We start from the raw sequence: 14,766 nt of genomic DNA on the forward strand, positions 1-14,766 counted from the left end.
AGCTATTCTTCCACGCTCGCCAGATACCCTGTAAGGGTACACCCACACTTTACCCCACCGCGCGCGAGCTGCCGATCCATTTATACCGCCGGGTGGGCAATTTAAGAAACTTGCCCCTTTGTTTTGATTCACAGAAAGAAAGAAAAAAGCTCCACCTGTTGGTTCATAACACTGCCTACAAAGGGAACATTAACATAAATATAACAGGCAACGTTTTGGGCAATGGCCCTTCTTCATAACACCCAATCAACGAAGCCAGAGAGATAGCGTGAATAAGAGTTGGTGCCTGCACATTGCACATATGGGAGACAATTGAACATTATTTTTTAAACTCATGAACAGTTTCAAAATTGGCTCGTTACCTATCGGTAGCTTATAAGTAACAGGGATAAGTGCCGTGCTGGGAGATGGGGTCGAACCGGTCGCCATCGCCCCCCCCACCCTCAACCAAAATCACCTCTTGTTTCTAAAGACCGTGTGCCATATTTGTACAGCATTCTCAAGCCCAGGCATGCTTCACTCTGGCCGAAATTTCGGTTTATTTCACAATTCGGTGCGATATTCTTGGTTCTTTTGGTAAAGTCACGTAGAAGGGAAACAATAAAATAATAAAAATATAAAACAATTATTTTATTGTTTCCCTTCTACGTGGTGACTTTACCGAAAGAACCTAGAATATGAATCCCTGCAGTCACGAAAGCTTTAAATCAAAATTCGGTACGAGCGAAATATGCAACGGAGCTGCAAAATGATTATTATTTTTATTTGGGCGCTGACTTCAGCGTGAAGACCGTGACATTAACCGACATATTATTTAAATTTTGACTGGGCTTATTATTGATCCCTTCGTGTTTAGGCTAAATGCGACGTCTAAACATTGTTTTAATGCACAAGAAAACAAGTGCGGTGCAATGTGCGAGCGATTGCGTGGTCCGCGCGTCTGTCCGTCGCGTGCGTCTTTGCATAACTTGGTGGGTGGCGGGGGGCGGTGGCGCGGAGGTCAGCGCCGCACTGACGCCACCCGAGTTCGACTCCCGCTCACGTCCAACAACGGTGGCGAACTTTTTGAACCGGTCCTGGGCCTCGCCCCAGGTCGACTCAGCCTTAGCATTCGTACTTGGTGCGCTGTGTAAACCTCCGCACTGGGAAGACAAAGGCGGTCGGGCATGGCGCTTGACCAAGCACCCCCTCGTGTGCCGTGGCGGACTTCATGGTGTTTGCTAGCAGCACTTGCCCCAGCAGTCTTGTTAAAGGCTACACGGGGGACCTTTGTCTTTGCGTATAACTGGCCTTTGTAGAAGCTCACTAACAGTTTTGCTGAGAGCCTACCATCTCCCCAGTGCTGATGTTTAAACACTGCACCAGGTAATCATTTAAGGCTGAGATGCCTATGACCTTCTCAGATAATCACTCCCCGCTGATTTTAGCCATGGCCGGGAATCAAACTCAGGTCCCCAGGTTCATAGTGGAGTGCGCTCACCAATACATTACCGCTACCCCGACAGACAGACAAAGGCAAAGATCCCCCATATAGCCATATGGACTGTTGGGGCAAGTGCTGTTAGTGAGCACCTATGGTGGCCAGCACCACGCATGGTCGCCTTTGTCTCCCTCGTGCTGATGTTTCCACACTGCACCAGGTACTTATTTAGTGCTGAGTCAATATAGGGGCACACACACACCTACATGTGTAGCCATGTGTGCGTGGGGAACATATTTGGAGCTGTGGTGCTGGTGGTGGTTATGGTGGTGGTGATGGTGATGGTGGCGGTAATGATGGTGATGGTGGTGGTGGTGGTTATGGTGGTGGTGATGGCAGGGGTGGTTCCCACCCACCTCCCACCCGCGGCTTGGTCTACGCATTTAAAAATCTTCAATCGCTCGAATGCATCTCAAGCACAGCGGAGAGGGGGGGTCACGCCACGCCGTTGATTTCCTACGGCCGTCGCCGGTGATTGGATTTCACGACCGGACCAATCCATCGATTATCAGATTGATTCATTGCCGCTTAATGGATACGGCTCCGCGTTTTTAATAGCGCCGCCGTCGCCGCCGCCGCTACCGCTGTGAGACCCCGCCAGCGCACCACGGATAGAGCCGCAGTGTAGCGGTTCCCGCACCGGACTTGCAACCCAAAGGTCACCGCGCCGCATCGATTCGATCCGATGATCCACGTGGCGGTGGAAACAATGGGGGGTTGGGAAGCAAGTTTCTTGAATTCCACCCGCAGTGGCATGAGCAGGTAAATCGCCGTACCACCGATTGGCACAGTTGGCTACGCAAGGTGCGAAAGAAGTTCAACATACACACGTACATCTGCAAGCGACAGGCGCTGCGAAAGTGACAGTCGACACGGCGGTAGGGAGAGGACCAATTATCCTGTTTATCCCTGTTCATTATAATCCTGATCATCGTAGTCATCATCACCACCACCACCACTATTTTTGAATGCATAACGGTGGGTCTAAACAGCAGTTTTCTGCTTTTAATAAGGGATACATTTTTTTCGTGGCCTGAGTTTGATTCCGGGCTGTGGCTAACATCATTTGGGCGAGTCTCATCTGCACCGGGCCTGGGTCTCATCTTCTTCACCAACCTCCACTGAGCCAGTGTGATGAAGTATGATGAAACAAACCCCCATGACTGCCCATGGCGTGGAGTTGCCTTCATCCAGCAGTGGGTTGACAAAGGGCTCTCTATGTGTGTATATATAAACTGGGGTGTTATCATGTAATTTAACTACGATATGATGGAAAACCCGTGTGGTCAATAACAACCCATAAAGCCACATAATGCTACCAATGTTGTCGTCCGTAAAAATAAATATTTGGTTAAAGCCCATTCTCCATAGAAAGGTCAAATTTGCAATATCAGCAAAGACGTTTTTTTTTAATATATATAATAAAAACCGGCCTCAAAACACCGCCACATCGCAGGATAGGTGGTGTCCCTATTTCTCACTCCCTTTCGCGTTGGGTGCAAAATGTGCGCGCGCGTCTGTATGCGTGTTGAGCATGCATATAGCATAATTCATGCCAGAACATATAGTCATGCCAGAACATATAGTCAATAGTAATTACAATAGAGGCTAAATAATAAATGAGAGAAATAATCCTTTCTCATGAGTAGAAAATTACGTGCCAGCGTTGCATCCAAAATACAAATGATTGAAATAAAATAAAATAAACCCACATGACAAAAAGTAGATTGTAAAAATACGTAACAGTGCTGACAACCATAAATATGTTATCCCTGCCAAAGGGACAAGAAATCCCAGTGTACTAACGCCTGGTTAACTAAAGGGCGCCAGTCGCACGAGTGTGTACGCGTATTTTCGTGCACACACGTTCAGTGATTCAAATCCCCTTATTATTCATAACCAGGTGGGCGCCAACTGAGACCATTCCCTTGCAAGGGAGATCGCAAAGAGACTCAACGGACGAGGAATAGAACAGGAGAGCTCTCTCCGGCACAATGTCCGACGTTTTGCGCTTCACCGCGCTGGGAGCGGAACGTCGGAACACCGTGCCGTTTCGGCAGTGGGGTCACGTTTCGGGGCTCGTGGGTTCGCTCGGATGTGTATCAAAAGGGTAAGCCACCTCCCATTAAAAACCTGGGTTCTCTGGTGTAGCGGGATTTGATAGCCTCATCCCAGTCACCAATGACTACACCACCACCAATCAACAAGCACAACAAGAAACCACGTTAATTTTGGTCCTGCCCATCATGCAGAACAAGATGCAGCGCACCCAACAAACACACTGGAGCGGTTTTTTTTCTTCCCCCGGGTACAACTATGAAAGCCTGCGCGGTGGACAGGAAGGCCAATGCGTTACTACTACACAACAACAAAACCCGCTTACGTGGCAATGTGTTCAGTTCACAGGTTTATTCCTCAATTCTTGAACATTCTGTCGCGCTGCCTCATTAAAGGTCCTCGGTTCGGTGCACCTCGTGCCCGTGCGTGTATTTTTTTTGTCCTTCAATAAATCCCAAAAATCCCAGGAATTTAAGAGCGGCTTTTAAAGAGAGGCCGGTGGCCCTCACCCCGGCAATATTCATTCATTCACCTTGCCCCGGGAAGGTCACCCACGGTTTAGCTTCGGCATTCATCCAAGCGTTTAAAATAATCAACTCACTACTCCCCCCCCCACACACCCACCCCCATACGCCTCCTTTGGCTGTCTCTCTCACTCTCTCTCCGCCGGACACTTAAAAATAATGAATAACAACTGGCCACGAATTACTGGCACACGCGAGCTAAATATAAAGCGTTTTTAATTCAATACAACGACTTAAATTACATTACTTCTCGTAACGATAAACACACGTTTCTCCCATGAACAGTTCGCTTGTGCCGAGATTAACAAATTTTAGCAGCCTTCGGCCGTGTGTTTATATGTTTGCGCGTGTACACGCGCGTGTGTGTTTGCGAATGTGGTATCAATCACTCGATCAATATTTCAAAAAAATCACAAGATGATCGGAGTGCTTGTACACATGATGATAATAATAGCAGCAAAAAACTGATCCCCCTATCGAGCCTTTAACAGGCTATGGGGGCAAGTGCTGTTAGTCACCACATATGAAGGCCGGCCCAGCACATTAGGATATGGGTGGTCAACACCACGCTCGGCCGCCTTTGTCTCCCCAGTGCTGATATACACCACACCAAGTACTAATTAAAGGCTGTATCGACCTAGGAGAGGCCCGGGACTGGTTCAGATATTTTCCATTGTTATTGGCCCATGAGCGGAAATCGAACTTAGCTTCCCAGCTACGTAGAGCAATACAGCGCTAACCACTGTGCCAGCACTCTCCACGTAATAATAAACTCCGATGGCCATGAAGTAGCGGTGATGTCTTCACGGCGCTTGTGCCATGCTAGGTGAGCCTTGAGGCCACGTCAAATATCGAAGGCTCACTGGCAGGAGGCCATGGGATAGACCCAAGTGTTATGGGGAGACTGAGATGACTGAAAGATGCACCACCTGTACCCCCTACTGTGCCACCTCGCAGCGTTTTAGGCACCTGGCGCTCCACTGGAGGGCGACTGCTTCCAACTTCCCAGTCGCGTCCTTCACGAGCCGATCATCGGCAAGTCCACTCAACTCCACATCCTCCTGTACCGCATCAGTCTATCTCTTCTCTAGCCCGTGTCGGGCCCGTTTCGCCCCCTCGATCCAGCCAAACAGAAGGTGCTTGCGCCTGAGGTAACTGGGCATGTGGTCTACATGACCCAGCCAACGCAGCCTCGCCTGCCGGAGGAGCTCACTGATGATGGGACTATGTCCAGATCTCTCAAGGATCTATGAGCTGCTCACACAATCCGGTCTGGTTAAACCCAGGATGGACCGTGGGCAGGCTAGCCTGAATGTTTCAAAACGGCGCGGATGTTCTTTCAAAGGGCTCAACATTTCGCAAGCTTATAGAATAAATAACACACACATTCACACGCCTGAATGAAATATCAGACACACTGATTATCATGAATATGTTTATCCTCAATACTATTAATTTACATCCCTTAAGTAAATCCACTTGGATAGAGGAATCTGCACGCGGTGTCGATAATCGGGGAAGTTTGGCCATACTTCACCGCACAGGCAAAGACCGGTTCAGATATCACTCTCACTGACGTTGCCTCTGGCAAGGGGAATCGAACTCAAGTCGACGCACTTCACAGATAGCGCAGCGTGCGAACCACTGCGCCACCGCTCCTCCGCCATGCGTTAATTGTTACACATTGAATGTGTACTCCCATTAATAGACTACTTGCATTCTAAAAAAATGCCCTTGAATATGAACAGTACGTGCAGCACATGATGAGTGATTGACGTAAGACCTCGCCGTATTTGTGTATACAAAACGCGCGCATTATAACGCACGCGCGCATTATAACGCACACGCACACGCTGATGGAATACCGTAATGCTCGCGATGGACGCGCAGCGCGATTAATTAATGAGGTAGCCGAGCTTAATGACGGTGCACTTCTGTGCGACCACGCACCCAGCGGCTGGCCCCTCCAGTCCAATAAAGGCGACGACATCGGTGTGGACAGAAAGGGGCGGAGAGGCGCAGCCTCTTAACTCTCTGTCTGCTGAGCAATGCGCGACACTGCAACAGAAACGCTCGGAGCGCGGTCCCCATTTCAAAATGACACAAGACTATTCCCGTGATGCTGGTGCAAGAGGACAAATAATGACAACACCGTGGCCTTGAAAGAAAAAAATGTACAAATGGTAGGGCGACGTTTCGAGCAACGACCCTTATTATTTTGTGCTGTGAAGAAGTGGCGTGTGTCCCACCAACGTCGCCTTAAACGTCGTTGCACGTTGCCCCCCCCCCACCCCCCACTCAGTGGGCTTCCTACGCTCATCAATTAACTGAAAACATCTTCATATGTCGAGAAATTCAGAGCTTGGTCAACATGTTTGTCAGCGCCGTCTCACCGCCTGGCTGTTGCCCTTCCAGCTTGTCACTGTGGTTCGTTCCTGGGCTGTCTGTGAGATGCAGTTTTGCATGACCGACGCTATACAAATATTATAATAAAACTAAACATCATTATTATTATTGACAAACGTGTTCATTGTATCACCCACCGTCCCCGCCTCCGCCCTATTCCTAAGTGTCATCTCAAAGGTAGAAGAAGAACCTCCCTCGTAATCGCATCAGCACCTCGCCACGCTGCTGCACCCCACCCTCCTGCCCGCAGCGACAACTCCTTGGGCAGCAACACAAAGCGGACCTCCAAGAACGCGAGCTGACATCAGGTGCCGCTGCCCACCGCGTTTAGGGGGACGGGTTCGCAATGATAGCGGCCGAGAAACGCATCTCCAAAGACAAAGATGCCCCGTATAGCCTTGACAGACTGTTGGGGCAAGTGCTTTTAGCGAGCACCTATGAAGGCCGGCACGGCACACGATGGGGTGGGTGGCCAGCAACCACGCCAGGCTGCCTTTGTCTCCCCAGTTGGCGACGTTTTTACGCATCGCACTAGGTTCTCAATTGAGGCTGAGTCGACCTAGGGAAGGGCCCAGGAGCGGTTCAGATAATCGTCTCTGGTGTTGGCCGTGAGCGGGAATCGAACCCGCTACACTACCGCTCTCTGCACACACACACACGCAGCACAACATCTCGAAGCCGGAATAGTTGGGGTGGCGGCTGGGATAGGTTAACCACAACCACCCCCCCCCCCCACTTCTCCGCCCCCCACTTCCTAAAACCTCAGCCCCGCCCGCGCCCCCCATTTAATTGCTTATAGTCAAGTCAAAATACAATTAGGCGAGGGGCATCACATTGCTATGCCCATACACACAGCGGGTGACAGCGAGAGAGCAGAATGCACAATAGGCAAAATCATATCGCGTCGTTACTCATTCTGGCGAGGGTTTAATATTTATTTACAGGTTTTTGTTGTTGCTGTGTTGACTGTGCCATGTCCAACCCCCCTCCACCCCACCCCAAAATTGACCGTGTCACGTCGCACACGGGGTTTGTGTGGCCGTATTCTTGTGCAGGTATAAGACCCATTCAGGTGTCATTCGCCACTTCTTCTTCCGTACGGCTGATGTAGACGCCGAGCAACAACTAAAATTTCACATCAAAGGCGGTCAAGCCGGATAATTCGCCACTCATCTTGGTCGTGGCCGGGACTCGAACTTGGCTCGCCAGGTTCGGAGCGCAGTGCTCTAAAGCATCGCGCAACGCGAGGCCGTTAGCGAGCACCCCAGACGGCTTCATCTCCCCCTTGCCGATGTTGCTCACGCCGTAACCCTGGGGCACTTAACTTTAGACTCAGTGGAACAACGAGAAGTGCCAAGCCACGTTCAAATTCCACCTGCCAATGGCGTTGATACATTTAAACGGTGCTAATTATAACGTCCGCAAGCGCGACCACAGGCCCGCATCACATCGCCAACACCCGTCTCGTGACCTTGTTTACTTTTCACTCCCGTCGTGTTTGTCTAACGTTTGTTGTTGCCACGTTCTGCACGTACTGTGCGTTCAACTTCTTTCGCACGGTACGTAGCCAAACGTGCTAATCGCAGGTGCGTTCTGACCCGCTCCGACTGGATATCTGTGATGATTTTGACAGTCGATGTTAAACAACTCTGTGAAACGACTGCTCGACGCTAATCAGAACGAGAAAAGGGTGCGATCTTTCCGTGTATATCGTGTTCCATCTGCGCTCGATCTCACTCCCGCGAGCGTGAGCAACGCTCGCGATGCCCGTCGTGTGATTGTATCTTTGACTTGATTACAAGAATTTAGCAGGGAGTCGGTGGGGATGGCTGTCGGGCCTTCAATCGGCAGTGGGGGGGTGCGCTGTACGGTATGATATGCCGCGTACAAACACCGCTGTTAATGCGTCGTGAGTGCAATAATCTGAGACCAATAATGCAGTGCAATGACTCATCACCTGACGTTAATTGCAACGCGCCTTGTGTTCGGGAACAATTCGAACGTGCTATCGTTAACTGTCGTAAGCCGAGGAAGACGCGAGCACGGACAGGACGAGTGGCACGTGCGCACGGACACGTCCGGTGGCACGTGTGGGCAGCAGTCATCGACGTGGTCAGACCTCGTTATCTAAGTATTATTTTGAGCCCGGTCAGTACGAGGATGCATGGAGAGATCGAGGCTTGCCATGTGTTGTAGGCGTTGGGGGGGGGGGGGGGGGGGTTGCTGTGAAGTGAGGCCAGGAGGTGACGGCAGTGATGAGTGTCACCCCATCGTATGCAGTGCGGTGCTTGCTGGGTTCTCTCCGGACGCCTCGGGGATTCCTCCCGCAAGAAGCCAAAACTCGAATTCATGGATGTGACCCAAACATCCCAGTGTGGCAGGACTCTCCTGAAACACAGTCTTTCGGCTCATCGGGGCTTTCCAAGTTAAAATTAATTGAATGTTATTATCATTTTAGTTTATATAGAACTTCATGGCAATATGACCTGTTGTGTGTTCAAAAATATTATTTTATGTCGTTTTGTCAAACTGTTATTGGATTAAGGCCTCCACTAGTCGCGTCGGCCATGGAGAGTCTGACCATACCTCACCACGCTGACCAACGCGGATCGGTGATTTTTTTTTGTACAGAGGAGAATTGGGAGGAGTAAATCATTGGCCAGGCGGTCAGAGTGCTAGACTGGCATCGCTGAGATCCTGAGCATGATGGATTCGGGCAAACGTCACCAAAAAAAACCACCTCGTTTCTACACTCAACGTCTAAATTCAACCTCTGACAATAAATACCGTATGTCGATTTGATTATCGTGCGAGGAGCATTTCTCGCGTGTGCAGAGAGAAGGGAAGGGGAGTGATGCCCCTCCAAGCCACGTGGACGGACCAGAGGAGGGTCACTTAAAGTGAACTCCGAGGCAGCTCTGTGATGTCCGCTTCCGCGGGCCGCTCTGCGAGGGATCCGAATGAATTATGTCTCATCCGCGACGTGACGTCGATAACACAATATATATCAAATAAATGAATAAAAACACACAACGGGTGGGTGATATGACAAAAACACGGGAGTCGTGGACTGCTAGAGTTATCCAACTGCGCTAATGCATTAGAGCAGTTGAACTTATCTTCTTCTTGTTGTTGTTGTTTGTTACGAGTGGAACGTCTGTGTTGCGCCCCCTCGAGATGGCGATGCCAAATAACGTTCGCGCCGCACGACGCAGCGAGGCCCTGCAGAGTCCCTTTAAATGTCAGCCGGGTTATTTTAGTCAAAGGAGCCAGAGCATTTTGTTGATGTCATCGCGTGACTGACAGCCGGACTATTCTAACAAAGACAAAGATCCTCCGTGTAGCCTTAACAGTCTGTTTGGGCAAGTGCTGTCAGCGAGCACCTGTGAAGGCCGGGACGGTGCACGAGGGGGTGGGTGGCCAGCACCACGCCCGGCCGCCTTTGTCTCCCTAGTGGTGATGTTTACACACCGCACCAGGTACTCATTTGAGGCTGAGTCGACCTAGGGGAGGTCCAGGATCGGTTCAAATAATCGTCACTGGTGTTGGCCATGAGCGGGAATCGAACTTGGGTCGCCGGGTTTGTAGCGCAGCGCGCTAACCACTGCGCCACCGCTCCCCACTACACACACACAGCGACAACTATAAAGCATCCCCACTGTGTAGCCTTTTGACTGTTGGGGCAAGTGCTGTTCGCGAGCACCTATCACGGGCCGGTAAGGGCACACTAGGGCGAGTGTGTGGTCGCTACCGCGCCCGGCTGCCTTTGTTTCCCGCAGCCCCACGCCTTCAACAGGAGGGGAAAGCCGTACTAGGGGGGGGGGGGGCAAAGGCGGCACTCGTACTGAGTACACGTCTTGTACTGAAACCCATAACCTGTCCATGTATCACTCGCCCAATGCGTTGTGTGTGTGCCGTGTATTGCACTTCTCTCGCACCGTACGTAGCCAATCGCGCTAATCGGAGGCGCGAACGTGGCCGCGAATCGAACTTTGCGTTGCGGGATTCACAGCTGACACACACACAGAGAAGCAAATATATACTACACTGTATATAACATTTAAACATACACACACCAGCGCGCACACACGCGCGCGTGTTACACTCGGAAGCATGCCCCCCCCCCCCCCGGTTATATTTAAAGGGACAGCGGCGCTCACGGACGCCTCCATTCAGGAATAAATGCGGTGCGCTTTACGTGTAAGTGCGCCGGACGCCCTTGGGATTAACTGGGTGCAATGACTACACCCCCCTTACTCTCCCCCCACCACCCACCACCACCACCCACCACCACCACACACAGCCTCCCCCTCCTCCTCCTCCCGCTCCGAGCGCACCTTAAAGGCACCCTGGCAACACTCCGGCGTGGGTCGCACGCGCCCGCCACCCCTTCCGCCCCTGAATCTGCGACCCCGCCGAAACCCGGCCAGGCAAAGCACGTCGACGCTGCTCTACAACAGTGATAACTCACTCACTCACTCTCCCCCTCGCGCTGACTCACTCACTCACTCAGCCCCGAGTCCGTGCCGCGTTCGTCGCCCGCGTTAATGGATGGGGGAGAAGGAGGTGGGGGGGGGGTGCCGGCAGCGATGGAGATGGAGCGATGGAATGGGCTTGTGGTGCAGCAGGGTCTGACACGTGGATTTGTCGACATCGCAGGAGCGCGAAGAGATGGCGACGCCTTTCGGGGATGACTTCGGTGGAGTGATCATGGCTGATGGTGACGATGATGATGATGGCGATGTGCCGATGATGAAGAGTGCGATGCGCACGTGGTTGACAATATGTACGGACGTGCAGTGCGGTAGCTGCAATGCCACGGGTACTGTAACGCATAGACTGCAGCGGTGTGCATCGGTAGTGCACGCACGATAGGTGTGTTGCGATGCTTCATCACGTAATCATCAGCGACGATTAATCCACTGCTGGATGAATGCCCTCGCTATCTCTCCGTTGTAAGAATATACAGTACTTTACCGCATCGCGTTTATCTAGCACTAACGGGCTATTTTTTTGTTTGTTATCGTGCACATTGTTTAAGATTGCGTTAAATTCAAGAAGGCTACATAACGAACCCCCTTCTACCCTCCCGTGATAGGACATTGGTCCCTAAACGCACCGAGTATCCGCTCCTCTCTCCCCCTGCTAAACTGCGCGGTTTTCCAAGTGACGTATTGATTGTAACAATGCAAAGATAAGATGCATTTTCATGCGGCCGAAACTAAACGCAGCCATCCCAACGCCTATAACCCAACACGCACTGACATCTTACGTTCTGTATACGGCGCCACCGCTGTGTTGTACCATGCCAGGGCGTTCTTTAACACGTACACACGACAGTATCTTACTAAATCGGGTACTACTACGACTTGCCCACGACGCAGGAACATTGCCCCCGAAACGTCGCCCATTATACATGTTTCGTTCTTGTAAAGCCACAGTACTGTTGACGACTGTGTTGTGTTTATTGTGTTTGTGCGCGGCTGCCCTTCGCAGCAGCACCAGATACAATGAAAACAATGACTCATAACGGTGGTACAGTAGTATTGTGTAGACTGCATGCGCTTTATGTAACACGTACAGCGGCAATCTGATGCGATTATAATTGAACGCGCGGGGCAATTGGGAACGCGACCGACAGGGCTCTCACGTCTCACCGAGGAGACGGAGCGATGAAATCAGCTTGTGTGTGCCTGATGCCAGATGGATGATGATTATCACAATGATCACACCGCAAGGATAGTAAGAGATTGTGACGGCGTGGAAGGATGCCGTCGTCCAGAAGCGGATTGATCATGGCTGATGATGACCGTATGGTGTTGTGTGCTTCACGCGTTTGTTGATCATAGCCCGTGATGAGCACCGTACTATGGAAAACACGCGTAGCAGCATCGTCACCATCGTACAAGAAGGCGAGTTGGCGAGCCTAAAGCCATCTCTTAAGGACGCCTTAATTCGCTACGAAACGGATGAAACTTTATATAAGTGTGTGTGTGTGCATTTCACCCGTGTGTGCGCGCGATGGACGAATACACGATGTGGTGTGCGCGTGTGTACACGTGTGTGTACACGTGTGTGCGTAACAGACAAGCGTGCGCGTGTGTGCGTGCGATCGACGTGTGTACACGATGTGGTGTGCGCGTGTACACACGTGTGTGTGTGTGCGCGCGTGTACACACGTGTGTGTGTGTGGTATAATCGGTGCACACTCGCGCGATGGACATGTACACGAGACGGCGTGAGTGTGCGCCTGTGTGTACACGCGAGTGCACGCGCGCGCGTCTTGTAAGACGGGGAATCCGCGCGCAACACGGAGCGTGTACACCGTTGACGTGGTGAGTACGCGCGCGTGTGTGCGTGCGTGTGCACGTGTGCCGCCGCGTACGCGCCGGAGAAGCGGAGTGCGCGACTGCTTACCTTGAGCGAGTAGCTGACGCCTACTTCTCCATGCGAAATATCGTTTGTAAAAGATTATCTTCAAATGAATAATGAAGAATTCCCGCATGATTAAACCGTAATGCGGTGCATTCCGAGTTTGTGGGACGTCGTGGGGGGGGGTGAGGGTGATGGGGTTGGTGGTGGTGGGGGGGATGATGTTGATGATGGAGGGAGGGGAAGAGGGGTGGGTGGGGTGGGTGGGTTGGTTGGTCCCTTCACGGATGAGACAAGATCAGTCAACTCGCAACGCTCTCTCACTCGACACCAAAAGTGGAGGACGCAGTTTTCGCAGCGCGCAAATGACGGAGCGAACCGGAGGGCCCCAGGAACTTCGACTGGCTGTGTAGCTCCGCTCAAAGAATAAGTGTGTTTTTTATTTTTATTATCATCAGACATACCCCCTCCCCCTACCCCCCCCCAGCCTAGCCTGTCCCAGCCCGGCTGGTGTACCCCCACCCACTCAGCCACCAAAGCACAAACACGCCAACCCACCCCTGCGTTCGAATGGGTCAGCCCTTGCCATTAAAAAGCCTTCCATTGTCTCGCTATAAAATTGCACATCAATAGATGGGAGCGCGTTGAATATAGCGCAGCACGCAATAACTTGTTTATGTTTCAAAATAGTTGAACTTCTGCCAGGATTGCTTTGGCTTAGCCAAACAGAGGCGGCTGTACAAGGGCGTGTAGGACCGGTTTTTTTCATTATATATACAAAAGACAAAACAGACCCCGGCTCTCCGCCCCCACCGCCAACCCATACCCCACCGTACACAGACAGTTCAGTATTTTTTTGACGGTGGTGCGGTGCCCCTGCACCACGCCCGGCCGCCTTTGTCTCCCCAGTGCTGATGGTGTATACGTTACACACACCGCTCCAGACACTAATTTAAGGCTGTGTCGACGTGTGTGTGTGGGGGGGGGGGGCAGGACTGAATCAGATATCTACATATCATTCAATACTGATGTTAGCCGTAGCCGGGAATCGAACCCAGCTGGTTGGATTCGTATAGCGCTGTGCGCCGCTAATCATTGCGCCATCACTCGCTCGCTCTCCCTCTCCCTTAAACACAAAGCGCTCACGGTTTTCGGTTATTATTTTGTGCAGTGCGTAGCCGCGTTTATTTATTTATTAAGTGTTTAAACATGTTGAAACAAATTCTGGGAAAATATTGTGAAGTTTTGTTTAATTTCCCCGTAATCTCGGGTGTATGGATTTTAATTGTTTATTTATCACGTACCCCAAAAGAAAAAAGGCTTGTGAAACTTTTTGATCACTCCAAGAGTCCAAAGACTTCTGAACGCTTTCCAACTCAGGTTTATATATTAGCTCTGTCCGTCTGGCTATACCGGGGGCCCGCGGGGTGGGGAGGCGTACTACTCTCGTAAAGAGGGACCGATGTTCACGAACGTTTATAGTTAATAATGTGTGTAAGTCGATGTGTGTGTGTGTCTGTCTTTTTCGCCCGGGCAACGCCGGGTACTTACCGCTAGTAGTTATGTTGCTGTGAACGGGGCGAACGCGGTTGAAAATCGGCCAAATTGGGGAAGAGGGCTTTCCCAGAGCGTGAACACACAAACTCGAGCAAACAAAAATAACTATTTGAAAATATGCAAAGCTAATTTTGTCCTGGTAGCTATCGGACAGCTTCCATGCGTGTGTATGGTTGTTTTATTCCTTATTTCAGTGGGGAGGCGGAGTCATTCAGAAATTAATGTTTGTGCAATTTTTTTTTCATTTCATGTGCTTTAATCTTATTTGTTTTGTGTTCATACTTGTGCTGTGAACAAGGGCCATTTCCCGACACTTCGTTATAAATGCTTGTTTTTTATTACGTTTTTTTAAGGCCAGAGTGTTATTGA

At 50.9% G+C, this 14,766-nt stretch overlaps 1 protein-coding gene across 4 annotated transcripts in view; it reads right to left on the reverse strand.

The window, feature by feature from the left end:
- The window catches only part of LOC116954085 (uncharacterized), a 63,905-nt gene extending 50,622 nt beyond the window's left edge, over positions 1–13,283 (reverse strand). The window contains exon 1 of one of the 4 annotated variants that reach the window (XM_032974507.2): positions 12,886–13,283. The gene's annotated coding sequence lies outside the window, so the exon portion shown is untranslated. The remainder of the gene's footprint in view (positions 1–12,885) is intronic. The other 3 variants (XM_032974505.2, XM_032974504.2, XM_076052087.1) reach the window with 3 other exon arrangements.
- Between the last annotated feature and the right edge of the window lie 1,483 nt (positions 13,284–14,766).

Source organism: Petromyzon marinus, chromosome 54, assembly GCF_048934315.1.
Source record: "Petromyzon marinus isolate PM22_M1 ecotype Great Lakes invasive population chromosome 54, UKy_Petmar_22M1.pri1.0, whole genome shotgun sequence".
Taxonomy (NCBI): domain Eukaryota; kingdom Metazoa; phylum Chordata; class Hyperoartia; order Petromyzontiformes; family Petromyzontidae; genus Petromyzon; species Petromyzon marinus.